The sequence below is a fragment of the Streptopelia decaocto genome (genome assembly GCF_964273445.1).
Source record: "Streptopelia decaocto genome assembly, chromosome: 1".
Lineage (NCBI taxonomy): Eukaryota > Metazoa > Chordata > Aves > Columbiformes > Columbidae > Streptopelia > Streptopelia decaocto.
In genome coordinates this window covers 129,539,472-129,553,765 of record NC_138663.1, presented here as the reverse complement: position 1 = coordinate 129,553,765, position 14,294 = coordinate 129,539,472, and the positions used below count along the sequence as shown (strand labels likewise).

General features: G+C 37.5%; 1 protein-coding gene across 2 annotated transcripts in view; it reads left to right on the top strand.

The window, feature by feature from the left end:
- The window catches only part of CADM2 (cell adhesion molecule 2), a gene marked incomplete at its 5' end in the record, with an annotated part of 679,347 nt that overhangs the window by 566,762 nt on the left and 98,291 nt on the right, over nt 1–14,294 (top strand). The window lies entirely within an intron of this gene.

Here is a 14,294-nt window from a genome sequence, read left to right as displayed (position 1 = left end):
AATGTTGGTTCCCAAGTCATCTTTTCCTCCATTCTACCGGTTGGAGGAAAGTGGGCTGCCAGAAATACATGCACAATGCACATCAACTCCTGGCTTCGAGGCTGGTGCCATTGTGAGGGTTTTGGCTTTTATGACAATGGGACATTCTTTTATGAATATAACCTGTTAGGGAGGGATAGAATCTACCTGTCTAGAAAAGGCAAGGGAATCTTTGGCAGTAGACTGGCTAGCTTGATAAGGTGGTCTTTAAACTGAAGAGCTTGGGGGAGGGTCCAAATTGGCAATGCTCACACCATCAAGTCCAACTGGGGAATAAGCCAGACCAACCACAGCAGCGACAAATATTCCTTAGCTGCCTCCCAAGGTGAGAAACAGAAGGCCAACTACTTCAAGGGTATGTATGGCTGTGGTGGATCCTTCTGCACCCCTCATGGGAAACCTTCAGTCTCAATTACTCCTCTGAAGTGTCTGTACACCAATGCATATAGAAGGGGAATAAGCAGGAAGAATGAGAGATCTGTGTGTAGTCGCTGGGCCATGATCTCATTGCTGTGACAGAGACATGGTGAGACAGCTCAAATGACTGGAACGTTGTTGTGAAGGCTATGCACTTTTTAGGAAAGACAAACCAGCAAGGTGAGGTGGAGGAGTTGCACTTTATGTGAAAGAGCAACTTGAATGTATCAAGATCTGCTTAGGAGAGAGATGAAGAACGAGTTGAGTCCTTATGGGTAAAAATTAAGGGATAAGGGGGACATTGTTGTAACTGTTTATTACAGGCCACCTGACCAGGAAGAAGAAATCGATGAGGCTTTCTACAAAGAGCTGGAAGTAGCCTCACAATCACAGGCCCTCGTCCTCATGGGGGACTTCAATCACCCTGACATCTGCTGAGTAGGCAACACACCTAACCATGCACCGTCTAGGAGGTTCTTACACATCATTGATGACAACTTCTTGACACAGGTGGTGGAGGAACCAAAAAGGAGAGGTGTGCTGCTGGACCTTGTCCTAACAAACCAAGAAGAACTGGATGAAGATGTGAAGGTTGGGAACAGCTTTGGCTGCAGTGACAATGCGATGATGGAGTTTAGGATCCTGTGTGGAGGAAGCAGGAAAATAAGTAGGATTACAACCATTGACTTCGGCAGGGTGAAATTTGGCCTCTTCAAGGTCCTATTTGAAAGAATCCCGTGGATTAGGGCTCTAGAAGGTAGGCGGGGGGTCCAAGAGAGCTGGCTAATATTAAAAATCACTTAATCTAAGCTCAAGACCATTGCATCCATATGAGCAAGAAATCAAGTAAAGAGACTAGGAGGACTGCATGAATAAGTAAGTATCTCCTGTCAAAACTCAGGTGGAAGAAGGATGTTTGTGTAACTAACCACTTGGGAGGAATACAAGGAGGCTGTTACAGTATGCAGGGATGCAGTGAGGAAGGCCAAGCTCCACTTGGAGTTAAATCTGGCCAGGGATGTCAAGGGCAACCAGAAGGGCTTCTTCAAGTACATCAGCAGCAAAAGGAAGATGAGGGAAAATGTAGGTCCACTGTTGAATGAGGTGGTTGCCCTGGTGATGGAGGAGACAGAGAATGCCTTCTTTTCTTCTGTCTTTACCGCTAAGACCAGTCCTTAGGAATCCCAAACTCTGAAGGTAAGAGAGAAAGTCTGGAGAAAATAAAGACTTCCCCTTTGAGAAGGATCAGGTTAGAGGTCGTTTAGGCAAACTGGACATCCACAATCCCATTGGCCCTGGTGGGATGCACCCAGGAGTGTGGAGAGAGCTGGCAGATGTTATTGCTAAGCTGCTTTCCATCATCTTTGAAGGGTCATGGAGAACAGGAGAGGTGCCTGAGGACTGGAAGAAAGCCAGTGTCACTCCAGTCTTCAGAAAAGGCAAGAAGGATGACATAGGAAACTACAGACCAGTCAGCCTCACCTCCATCCCCAGAAAGGTGATGGAACAACTCATTCTGGATGTCATCTCCAAGCATGTGGAGCAAAAGAAGGTTATTAGGAGTAGTCAACATGGATTCACCAAGGGGAAATCATGTTTCACCAGTGTGATAGCCTTCTATGATGGCATCACTGGCTGGGTAGACATGGGGGGAGCAGTGGATGTTGTCTACCTTGAATTCAGCAAGGCTTTTGACACTGTGTCCCACAAAATCCTCATAGGTAAGCTCAGGAAGTGTGGGTTGGATGAGTGAACAGTAAGATGGATTGAGAATAGCTGGATGGCAGAGCTCAGAGGGTTATGATCAATGATACAGAGTCTAGGTAGAAGCTTGTAGTTAGTGTTGTCCCCCAGGAGTCAGCACTGGGTGCAGTTCTGTTCAACCTGTTCATCAGTGACCTAGAAGAAGATACTGAGTGCACCCTCAGAATGTTTGCTAATGATACCAAACTGGGAGGAAGGGTTGACACACCAGAAGGCTGTGCTGCCATTCAGTGAGACCTGGACAGTCTGGAGGACTGGGCAGAGAAGAACCTGATGAAATTCAACAAGGGCAAATGTAGGGTCCTGCACCTGGTGAGGAACAACTCCAGGAACCAGTACAGATTAAGGGCAGACCTGCTGGAAAGCAGCACTGCAGAGAAGGACTTGGAAGTTCTGGTGGTCAACAGGTTGACCATGAGTCAGCAATGTGCCCTTGTGGCCAAGAAGGGTCTGGAACATCTTTTTTATGAGGAGAGACAGAAGGCTGGGTATGTTCAGCCTAGAGAAGAGAAGGCTGAGAGGGGATCTTATCAAATGCTTATAAATAACTCAAGGGTGGGTGTCAAGAAGATGGGACCAGACTACTTTCAGTGGTGCCCAACAGCAACAATAGGGTGAGGGGCAATGGGCACAGACTGAAATGTAAGAGTTTCCATCTGAATATGAGGAAAAACTGCTTTGCTTTGAGGTTGCCAGAGCACTGGAACAGGCTGCCCAGGGAGGTTGTGGAGTCTCCTTCTCTGGAGACATTCAAAACCCGCCTGGACACATTCCCATGAGATCTGCTCTAGTGAACCTGCTTTAGCAGGTGGGATGGAGTAGATGATCTCCAGAGGTCCCTTCCAACCCCAACCATTCTGTGAGTTTGTGATACATGGATATAATGTGAATAGATTAGATTAACAGTTTTAGAGATATGTACTGGAAGGTTGATTTACAGAAGAACTAGAAAGCAAGTTTTAAAATATGTTTGTTAGAACTACTTAAGATTAGGTAGCACTAACAGGACAATAAAGACTGTGTGGCTGAATGACAGTCCAGTATCTGAAAAGTTTGACATCAGGTCCCAATTGGAGCAAAAATTTTTCAAGTATGTGACTCAGATGTATTAAGCTCCATGCTGCCTTCAAAAATATGCTTCAAATGCCTTTTTCTTTTTTTCCTAGTGTAGTTTTGGTGTTATTTCAAATTGAATTATCTTGGAAGAAGGCTGAAAATTACAGAATATGTATAGCTCACACCTCAGTTTACAACTCTGGTCTCCTTCAGCCAGTGAACCTAACGACAGAAGGATAGAGCTTCCCTATAGAACAGTTTTGGGGGATGTTTATTTCTAAAACTAAAGACTGGAAAACAGGTGAGATATTTTGGAGGAAAACATATACAGAAATTGTTAGTAAGACCTCCCAAGGAATAGAGATTTGCCCTTGATGAGGGTGTAGTATATATCTATAAGAAACAAGTAAAAATTTCATGTCCCTGTACTATTGCTTAGATATTTTTATATAGATTAAACTTTTATAGTGCCCAATATGTGATAAGAATGTCAGAGAAAGTCTTGAAGGGGTATTTTGGTCTGCTGAGCTTATAGAATTCTTATTTACTCCTTCTGCAGTTTGCAGTTCTGAAGCCATATTCACAGAAGCGCAGAATGTTAGGAATTGGAAGGGACCTCGAAAGATCATCTAGTCCAATCCCCCTGCTGGAGCAGGAACACTTAGATGAGGCTACACAGGAAGGTGTCCAGGCAGGTTTTGAGATAATTTGAGTCAGACATAACAGAAAACTGAAGGCCTTAAGCAAAAGAAACTGAGGATGCGTAAGATGAAGTTACATTGCAAGGTCATATGCTGACTTAGAGTTAGGTATTTCTTGATAATATGTGATTTAGGCAGAAAGGTGTTTTTTCTCTTGCTTTTTTTTCAATATGCCTCTCAGGTGGCATGGCAAAAATTAGATAAAATAAAAATAAGTTGGAAAGAGCACAGTGTACAGCAATGGAGATGTTAAATGGAACAGAGACGTTTACGTATCTACAGAGACTGGCAAAATTGAGATTGTTTTGTCTGAAAAAGTATCAGGAGGGCAGAAATAATTAAACAAGAGGAAGGCTGTATAACAAAGCTTCATCACTTGCTTCCACCAAAGAAAACAGAATTGAGTTGCCAAAGAAAATATTATTTCTACCATATCATTTATGTATGTATGGGACCTAATGGTTAACTAAGACACCAGTGACCCGTTCTGCAAAAGCATGTGAAGGAGAATAGCTTTATTTACACAAGCAGTGCTACTGGAGCTTTCTATTACATCTTCATGAAGTGGCACACATCTCAAACTGTGGTGACAGTGTCACTCTGTCTACCAGTTAATTCAGCTGGGTCTACCAATATATCTAAAGCTATGCTCACATTTAGGTCTCACAGTCTTAAGACCAAGCACAAAGTAGGTAGGAATGATCAACATAGGCATTACATGGCAAAGGAAGTGTAAGGTTTTAACACATTTTAAGTGGAGTAGAGAGGAACTGTGGAGCTTTGGTAGCGTACCTCCATCTTCTCTTTCACCTTCCCAAAACCCCAAGCCACACATTATGTACTATCACATTTTAATTATTTTTTTTCTTTTCAGCAATTGTGGTGAAGGAGTCTGGTATGACTGACAGGTGAGATGGTGAAACAGGTACTATGAATACTTTTTAACAAAATACCAGATAATCAGTGTTCACAGCATTAGTAACTTAAAGGGTTTCCTGCAAGGTTGGTGCTTGAATTCAGGCACTCATGAATTATGAGCATCAGGAGGGAGTATTTCATTGATCAAGCTTTCTTTTTCCCCACATTGGCATTTGGCTTGTTTTTTTTGCTTCCAGGAGTGTTTTTTATGCTGTTCTGGTACAAACTGTTATTACTTTGTTCTTCAACAAACATAATTTAAAACTAAATTAAAAGAGATGAGATCGAGGATGACATAATAGTCATCAAAGAATCTCAGAAGACAAAGGGACCATATGCTGGTTTTTGTCCTGCTTGATTATAAAGTAGCTTTTAAAGGAATGTAAAAAGAAGATATAAGAATACCCATGTAGATATGGTACCAAGTATTTACTTGTATCAAAGCTAAATATTGAAAAATATTATAAAGCTTATTTTTACAGTATAGTTGAATATATTTCTTGAAATTAAATACCATTGCCATGACACAATCATTTGATCTAGATTGTCTCACCCACAAATACTAATAATAAAATAATTTGTCAGATACATAATACTGAGGTTTTTATCTCATGTGTTTAAAAAGTGAGCCATTAGTTATATTCTGAAGCAGATCATCAAACTGACTATTTCTCAGGCTTATTTGATGAAGTTTACCAATACAGACTTACATTGCAATTGCTTATTCAAAGCAACAGGGTACAGGCAGAAGCCATGCTACTTGTCATTTACAAAAGAAGCCCAATTTGGGGGAATGCTGATTCACAGCTGTAGAATGCATGCAGCTGGTAAGCATAAAAGCTATTAAAAATGGTGAGCACTTTCACAGAGCTGATTAGAGTACTCCTCTCTCTTTTTTCAGATCTCATTTGGGATATCCAATTTGTTGTTTATTTTTGTACATACTAGAGTGGTTTGTCCTTGGAATTTACTTTAAAGGACTTTTTTTCTAAGCTTAATTACCATACTTTTTTTAAGAAATAGGTATAGAATTCTGTAGAAATATAGAAATTTTGAGGAGTTTTGTAATTGCTTTCCATATATGAAACTTATGATTTCCTCAAGACTTCTGGAAAAAAAAAATAACTTAAACCATCCTATGCTTACTCCAGTGCTAATTAATCTGGAAAGTAGATACATCATCATTTTCAGAGGTATCTGCTTATTTTATCTGTGCATCTGGAAGTGATGGAAAGGTTCCAAGGAAATAAAATAAAAAGCATGATGAAAAATGTAGAAGGCTGTGACATAAACAGATTTCACAAACATGCTTTTTGAAAAATCAGACAAAACCAGGTAGAAAATAAATGAATTAGTCTCTCAGGAAATAATTTAAAAATCTTATCATCTGGCAGTCATTTATTACCAGGTAGCAATAATATTTTATTATCAGACTGTTAGATTTTTATAACATTTTTTAAAATGATAGCACCAGAAATGTTGCTGTTAGCTTCCACAATAAAATATCAGAGAAATTTATGGAAGCTTTTCAATATTCAGAAGGTTTGTGGTCATAAAATATAACTACGAAGTAGACGTGCTGTTGGTAGCTCATAATTTAGCTAAACCTGTAAGAGCAAAAGTGTGTTGTAATAAATAAATCAGACTAATTTGAACTCTGGTACAAAGCGCAGAGGGTAGTTAGCGTGCAAAACATTAAACATCAAGATAAATAAATTAATTCTAAATGGCAGGGTAGACTTGAGTATTGTAGATCCAGGCAGGAGATACTGATGCACACAGGCACATGATTGTGTGAGAAGTTAGAGTAATTTGGGAACAGTCAGTGGGCAACAGCAGGAACCAGGGGGCTAATACATTTCTAGAACTTTGGGGGACAAATGAAATCTGCTAGTTTTCCTGGGCAGTGGCAATTGCTGGCTATGCAGACAGCTTGAAATGATAACCCTCAATGACAGATATCTACCTGTTTATCTGGGGGAGATATTAACATTGTGATCCCTTGCTCTTGAGAATCTTGTAGAAATGATGCAGCACGTTATGGCAATAGAAGAGTGCAGTAAGCCTCATCAACCAACCAAAGCAGGATTTTATATATTGCAACAAGGCACAACCTGCTTGCTGAGAAGATGACAATCCTCCTGTTATTCCAAGAAAACCCAACAAAATGTCCTCTAGAGAAGGAGAGAGACCTCATTCCAGTGCTTCTGCCAAATCATCTGGCAGCCATGACGTGGATGTTGTACCTTAGGCAGGGTCTATGTATTTTGTCCTGTGGGCTGCCTGGAGCTCAAGGGAGTGTTTTCCAAACTGATAAGTAGTTAGTAAGACACATTCCTTTTCTTGCTTAGGGTCTGTGAAGGTAAAACCTGGCAGTCATGGGAAGCTCCCTGATCACAGTGGGAAACATCACCCTGACACACAAGCATAGCTCTCTTCCTTATTGGATTCAATGGCCTATTTCGTATTACTAGATCCAATGCAGAATTGCATTGTTAAACACAGTCTTTTCTTACTAGTAGCACTTTTAAGGTTTTTTTAAATCATTGTGCATAGAAGAAAATTTCTAGTCACAAAAGGTAATTAAAAACATCTAGTCATCATCCTAAAAGATTAAATAAGAAGGCCGTACCAATGTTTTTAGAAGGAGGGATTTGAATAACACTTGCAGCATACCCTGATGTATTATGAACACTTGCTTCCTTTGGCAAACCCAGCAAATGTTGTATTCACCCCTGCCTTTACTGGTGCCTTTCCTTTTAGTGTTAGCATAATTTGCACTCAAACAGTAGGTCCAACAAGGATCACAGACTTCATTACAACAAACTCAGCTTCTTACTGCAGGTGGGGAGATGTTCATAACATGAACTAGAGAGAGAGAATCACCTTCAAAGAAAACATGCATCAGAATCAAAGTATTCCAGAGGAGGCCTAGGGTCAAACGATGTTAATGAGCTCTTTTCCATTATTTAGAACATGATGAGAGACAGGATTGTATTTGCCCTGATTTTGATATAGGCACCTGACAGTTTGGTTGGATGGAAACTTATCAGATGAGAGGGTGTTGTTTTGGAGGCTTAATAGTATTTACTGTCATATTGTAAAGAGGTGTACATTTTTATTCACAACAGGCAAACATTTGAGCAGCTGTGCCTGCTTTTCTACTATTTGCACTAGGTATAGCTCTTTTGGTTCTAGTTCAAAGTTGGAAGACTAAGCAGGACATTGTGAAAAATTAAAAAAAAAAGCAGAATCCCTCATGTTTTAAGAAAAAGAGGTTTGGACGGTATATATCACACTGATGTGTACCATACATAGAGGAAAGAACCTCACCGATGGATTTTTCTTTTTGAGTCCCAAAGATTCGTAAACTAAGGAATTAAAGAGGTTAATCTTTCACTATACGCCTTCTATATATTGAAGCTTATTGTCACCAAATGTGACAGTTTTTCTGTGCCAGATCTTTTAATATCCTACAGACTAGAAAACATACATTCTATGATGATGTGACAACAGTGGAAACCAACAGAAATGTGATTTCTTCTTGCCACTGTCATCCATTTCCTTAGAATGATGTGAACTAACCTTCGTAAAACTATAAGTCAAGACTAATCGTTACTTAAATGGCAAATAACTTGTTTTATATGTATTAATGGACTGCTTTGCTTATGACAAAAACGTGGTACCCAGGTACAAAGAGAACATCCAAACATTTTGCACCAGCTCAAAGGCTGTTGAAAACATTTCAGTAATTTTTTATGTGTAGAGTCCAAGAATAGATGTATCAAAGACACTCAATGCTAAGTATTGACAGAACTTTCAATTAAACATCCTAGGAAATGTGTAGGGAATATTAAAGTTTTATGGTTTTTTTTCTTTTTATAAATATCCTAATCTGGCTTTAGAAACCTTTTTTAAATGTAGGTAAGATGGACAGTATATTCCATGTTATGTTGTCACTGAATGTAAATAGGGACAATTTGCACAGTACTGAGTTACTTGTGGAATTCTAATTCATAATGTGGAATGGGTTAAGGATTTTCTATACTAATACCTGTTGGTTTTAGTAGTCAGAAAATCCTGATTTATCCAAACAAGGACATAGGTAGGAAAAAAAACTCTTTCAGATTTAAAGTGAAATTTTATTTCAAACCTGAGTGGGAGATCTTAAAATACCTGGTAGACTTCTGCTATTGTATGGTAGGTCAGCACATAAGTCCTTATACTCTTGAATCAGACCAAACCCTTAATCCCCAGATTCCAAGGGTCTGAATGTTCTAATCACTGCATTACTGTCAAATAAGTATTTTGCTGGATTTGATCTACTTAGTGTGAATACTTCAATACTCAGTAAAGGAACCTCTTTTACTCATAAATCACTTTATGGGCTCTAATAACTTGTCTAAAGAACTAGTCTTGGTGGGCTGATTACTACTTCTCATAAAAATCGAATTACCTGTAAGTAAGGAAGCATAGAAATGTCGTCCTAAGACTTGGGAGTTTAGTCAGCCTCTAGAATGTAGAATGCTGTATTACAGGTCTGTTTTGCAGGGATTAATAACCTTATTTCTGTAAGTGAAAGGAAGGAGGTGTTCTTGTTCCGTTCTGCTTCCTGAAACTTTAGCCAGATTGAAAGATATTTGGGGTGCTGAGTTTAAATTTCATAGTAAGTTTTTGCAGTTATTTTAAAAAAAATATCTATAATTCAGCAGGGAACTTGAAAATTATGAGCCCTGACCTGGATCTCTACATCTGATGTAATATTCCTTTCTAAGATTCTGCAGGGGAGAACCAATAAGACTTTTTCTGTTAATCCTCCTTTCACTGGAAGCCCAATGAAGGCTAAGATTTGAGCAACATAGAGATTTACTTTAAACAAATTGTGCAGAGAAATCTAGTGGCAACTAGTGTTTATTTTACAGCTAAACATATATATATATATATATGTATATATATCTGTTATCTGCAGTAAAGACTGATGCATGCATCTTTGAATAGGTGCATTTCCACCACTGTTTGAAATCACTAATCTTTCTACTCTTGAGTAGTATATTACTGCCAATAGTAATTTTTTAAAAGTCTCAACTTAATGTACATACTCCACCCACCCAACTATCTGGCCATGAAAAGAGGTGATCTTATTTTCTCTTTCTAGGATTGTAGTTACAGTAACTGAAGATGATTACTTTAAAGAGAGATTATTTGACAAAATAACATGGTGCTGTTTTAACATCATCATAATTTTATCATTTTATCTCACTTTTTTTTTTTTTCCCCCCCCATAATTGTGGTTATTCTCACACACCTTTTGCTGAATAATGTTATAGGATACATAGGGGTCATACTTTGATTTAATTACTCAACCAGCAGCTTGGACTTCCATGGAAAGGTATCCACAGAAGCTCCAGTAATCCAGCATGCTAAGGAGTTAAGGGGTGGAGGACTTCTGAAGTTACATAGGAAAAAGAGGCCAAGTTACTTTTTTAAGATCTTGCCACTGAGAAGAAGCTAACAGTGATTAATTTTCTTGTTTTGTTGGTGACCTGCTTTATGATCTTAGGCTAATTTGTTACTTTTATTAATTCAGTTTCTGCTTTTACACTGTGGTTGTCAAGGGTTTACATATACAGTTTAACATAACTTATCATCTGGGAATCTTGCAGCAGCTTCCATATGATTCCTTTATATGAGGAAATTTATGTGAAGAAATTTATATGAAGAAATGTAATGCTGCATGTAACCTTATAAGAGCTGGGAGATGATATAAATACATAATGAAATCCTTCTTACTTCATGCAATATAAAAACAGGAAGTTAATTTTGAAAAAAAAAAAAAAAAAGCAAAAAAAACCCCAAACCTTTTAGCATTGAGGATCTGATTAGCAGCGACAGTCTGGTGAGTGATAAGAACCATGTTTATTTTGAAATAGTTTCAAAGAGATTAAATCAATCAGTAAAGCAGTTCCACAAGGTATTAATGTTGCCATTAGTTATTGCTAAGAGTACAACAAAAATCATGTGCTGAAGTGTTTAATTACTTCTTATATCAGATAACATTCATTACCAGTGTCAACTAAAATCAATTTTCCACACGCATTCACTGATTTTGTGTGTTGCTGAATAAAGATGATATTGCCTGATCAAAAACAGATAAATCATCCCAAAGCTTTGAATGGCTTCCCTGGTCTTGTGCAATGAGATGTACCCAAATCCTAGAAAGCTGGATGAAACAGAATCACTCAGTGGAACTTTTGCCTTTGCTTTGCTGAAACTGGAAAGGATATATGAAAAAAACAACCAAAACAAATCATGCCATAGGTTTTTTCTGTAACCACAGCTAAGTTGTTATTTCCAGCAAAAAGACAGATTCCTGGCACATGGCTGGTAAAGGTGTCTTGCTATGTCCCTAAAGACATGTTTGAATCTCAGTTCACATTGCTGCTACCTCCAATCAGTTGCAGCTCATAAATACCTCACTACTCCAGCTGAAGAGTGTAGGGCCAAACATTTTTCATGCTCTTGGAGATGCATGGAAATACATAAGTCACTGGGTATTGAAACCATTGTGTTTTCCTGTGTTACTGTGAAGGCTTGCTCTACAACCTATGCTTACATAAGCCACTGTGGTTTTGGTTTTTGTTGGTTTGTTGGGTTTTGTTTGTTTTGTTTTTAAATTCAATTTTCCCAATGCTCATTCTTTTTGGAATATTTATCTCCTCCATAATGTCATTAGAGCTCAGGATAAGGGCTTCTTCATAGGTATTGTAAAGAAATTTTAGTCACCAGTCCTTTGTTCATAAGAATTTTGCTTGAAATACTGATCTACAATATTTTATTACCATGAAAGTACGGGGCCAAATCCTAAAAAATATGCAAATAATTTAAGTTCTGTTAGGTTTAACTGATGTAAATTGGCATACTTCTACTGACTTTAAAGGAGAATTAACAGAACATCTGACACACAATAAAACGCCTGACCATACTCCTTTCATTTGTTTTGGTTGTAAAAGTGGAGATTTTTTGGACATATCTGCATTACTTATAACAAGCTGATGAGCATATCTGAAAATAAATCAATCTCTCTAACTGTGTTACTATTCTTGATATGTTTTTCTTTCTTTAGACTTCGTTTTCTAGTGGTGGTGTTGTTTGCTGAAGATAAGGTGATGTTCCTGTTGTTATGATTTATACTTCTGAGTGCAACAGGTTAAAGCTCCCAGTATTGATAGAGTACATTTATACCTGTCAAATTCTTCTAAAATGAACAGTCCTAGCAGGAGGTAGTATTTTGTAACAGCATTTTGTGTTCTGGAAAAAACACAGTCAACAGGGTTTTATTTATCTTTGTTAAAATAATATATTTAGGTTAGTTTTGATGGAATTATTTAAAAAAAAATCTTCTCATTCTAAATATTGATGTCAATGTGAAAGTGAAGGACAAGTTTGTCTTAATAGTTTTCCCCTTAGAAGTGCACGCTTTAATTCTGGACAGAAATCAAGCACAGCATGAAAATAAAGTAGAAGCAACAACACTGAGAATGAAGCATCCAAAATAAAATATCAACTAGGTTTTTTTTTTTTTTAAAAAAAGGACTGATAATTAAATACAAAAATTGTCAATTGTAAGCTTTACTAAAAACTGTATATTGAATTAATTCCTGTGTTACCTGTTTTAAAGAAGCAAGTAGTTACTGTACAAGTCAATTAGGAGGGAAAATCACATATTTCCTACACTGCTTTATTATGCATTAGAGAGTGAAATACAAACATAAAACCTTTCTTATTCTGTGTAAATAAGCTCTGCTCAGAAGCGCATGGAAAACAGAGAGCTGTCTGGGGCATTAAATAAAGTAGGAATGGGAACTTCACACTGGGGGAAACAGCACTGCACTGATCCATGCAAATGAAAGCTTAATTGTCTGAAGTCCTCTCTTCTATTTTATGTGGGTCATTTACAGTAATGCATATAATGCTGATAATTTCTTAAATATTTAAGCCAGTAATGCTAGCTAGATGGACCTTTAATTTCTTTCCTCACCTGTGGCTATCAAGATTACTTCCATCAAAGTTTAGCTCTTTTTCATATTTCTCTGGAAACCTTTTGATCTCATTGCATTAGTTGTCTCCCTCCCTCGGTTAAATTCTTCATGTGTTCCTAACTGTTACTAATTTGTTCCTCTGGTTCAATGTATAGTTAAGAGAGTAATTTATTAATCTTCAATAGCACCACTGAAATCACAGAAGTACTTGATGCCCTGATTTATTAAGGCACTTGAGGTCAGTGCCTTAAGCATGTGCTAAAAATGAAACAAATTCCAGCACATCCTCCAAAGGATTAGTCACCTGCATAATGGTTTGCAGGGTCCTTAAAAATATGAACTTGTGGAACAGATTTGCTACTGGTGTAAGGTTAGTGCAGCTGTACTGAAAGCTAAATGATGCTGATGATCTTTTCAGTGGAATTTTCTTGTCTTGTGCCATGCTCTTACATTTTGATATGCCAAAAATAAAAATCAAAGTTAGGAAAATGCTTCTGACATTTTTAATTGCCATTTAGTGTTCAATGGGACTATTAGCATCTCAATAAGACATTATATCATTACAGCATATCTTTTTTTTTGCATTTGATTTTGTAGAGACATATTGTCATGCTCTTTCACATTTGCTTGATAATAGGATATTGGTGGTGTCACTGCTACCTCATTGCTAATGAAAATAGGAATTGCAAATTGAGTGAGACAAAACTTAGATACCCTAGGTTTGCAGGTTAAAGTATTTCTTGTGCCATAGATGAAGATGTGTGTTTTGTATTAGGAAACTGTGAAGAAACAAGAATTTATACTTTCCTATTGAGTCTGAATTTTTTTCTCACTATAACTATGAACTGTTTCTTTTCCCAAGCAAAAAACTTCTTTATACAAAAATGTTTCTTTCTTTATGTTTTGTTTTGGGTTTTTTTTGTTTGTTTGGTTTTGGGTTTGTTTGTTTGTTTGTTTTGGGTTTGTTGTTTTTTTTTTTCCTTATAAGAGGTGTCTCTAGCTCATATAAACTATCTTGATTATGAGAACATACCCTTGCAAGGCAGCTGGCAATTTTTTTTTTATTTATTCTGAATGAATTCACAGTAGCTATATTGTGTATGTTTTTGCAAATAAAGCTATAAAGTTAATTCCAATGTGTAGGAAAAATATTTCTAAAAAATTTAGGACAGATTAGGGACATTTATATAGTGCTTTGTGCAGATATTTAAAACATTCTCTTCGTAACTTTGATTTAAATAATGTTCTGTTTTAGGGGCAGCATTATTGCATTTCAGAAATAAAATCCTGTAAAATGCCTGTAACAACATGCTTTATCTGAAAGCCCATTACAGACTTCTTATTATGAGTTTCAAGCTTC